This window comes from Neltuma alba, unplaced genomic scaffold, assembly GCF_004799145.2.
Source record: "Neltuma alba isolate B1F8T4 unplaced genomic scaffold, ASM479914v2 tig00010579_pilon, whole genome shotgun sequence".
NCBI classification, from domain to species: domain Eukaryota; kingdom Viridiplantae; phylum Streptophyta; class Magnoliopsida; order Fabales; family Fabaceae; genus Neltuma; species Neltuma alba.
Genome location: NW_021635444.1, coordinates 5,001 through 5,806, shown reverse-complemented (window position 1 = coordinate 5,806; position 806 = coordinate 5,001). Strand labels below are relative to the sequence as shown.

The 806-nt window shown below is 46.3% G+C and overlaps 1 protein-coding gene across 1 annotated transcript in view; it reads right to left on the bottom strand.

The window, feature by feature from the left end:
• Window positions 1–338: 338 nt before the first annotated feature.
• The window catches only part of LOC114757189 (ATP synthase protein MI25-like), a 1,650-nt gene continuing 1,182 nt past the window's right edge, over window positions 339–806 (bottom strand). Inside the window, exon 3 of the mRNA XM_028946191.1 lies at window positions 339–806. This exon is cut by the window's right edge and continues 597 nt beyond it. The gene's annotated coding sequence lies outside the window, so the exon portion shown is untranslated.

Genomic DNA, 806 nt, shown 5'->3' with positions numbered 1-806 from the left:
AACGGCAATCGAGTATGAAGAACCTTCCCTAGGAGGTGGAATACCGCAGGAAAAGTAGTACCCCTTAGAGGTGCAAACTAGTTTTTGTCTGTAGTGTTGGCGAGCGAGAGCGGCAGATTTTACTGTTTGCTGCATGGGAGCTGATTACCAAAAAAATCCCTCAGTCGGTCCCAAGAAGCGGCGTTAGACTGCGACCTATAGCGGTGCCGCAGGCGCCAGCACCGGCACCTAGTCTTATCTACTCCTAAAGTTCCCCTTCAGCTCACCTTGGATCAAAATTCAATATCATAGAAATGGAACTAATCATCATAACCCCAACTTTAGAACGAGCATTTTCGGGGACTAGCCCGCAGAAACCTTCAGTCAAAGATTGGAATACGGATGAGATCAAAAAGGCCATCATTAAGGCAAACAAGGCTATGGCTTCGGTTAGAGCAAAGCGCATAACCAAATAATTGTTTTGCCAATGATGGATTTCGCGCCACGGAATGGATCAAAGAACTGAAGACGTTTCCAATACCGACATCAACTCGCACTCTTTTATACAATCTATCTGCATTTTCTTTGACCAACAGGTCCTCAAACCTGTCCCCCACCCTCGCCTATGAAATGGGTAACCCGTGCTGCCATAGCTGCAGGATTTTCAGGGCTTCTGTCATAAGTTCATTACCAGGTCCCTTTTCCATCAAAATGCAATAGGCGTTGGCGAGAATGTTGACATCGGTCAAATAATCCGGACTGATCCCACTTGAAATAACAGCCCGTGCAAGCGGACTGACAGTTTAGTTTTCTTCTCGCATGAACAT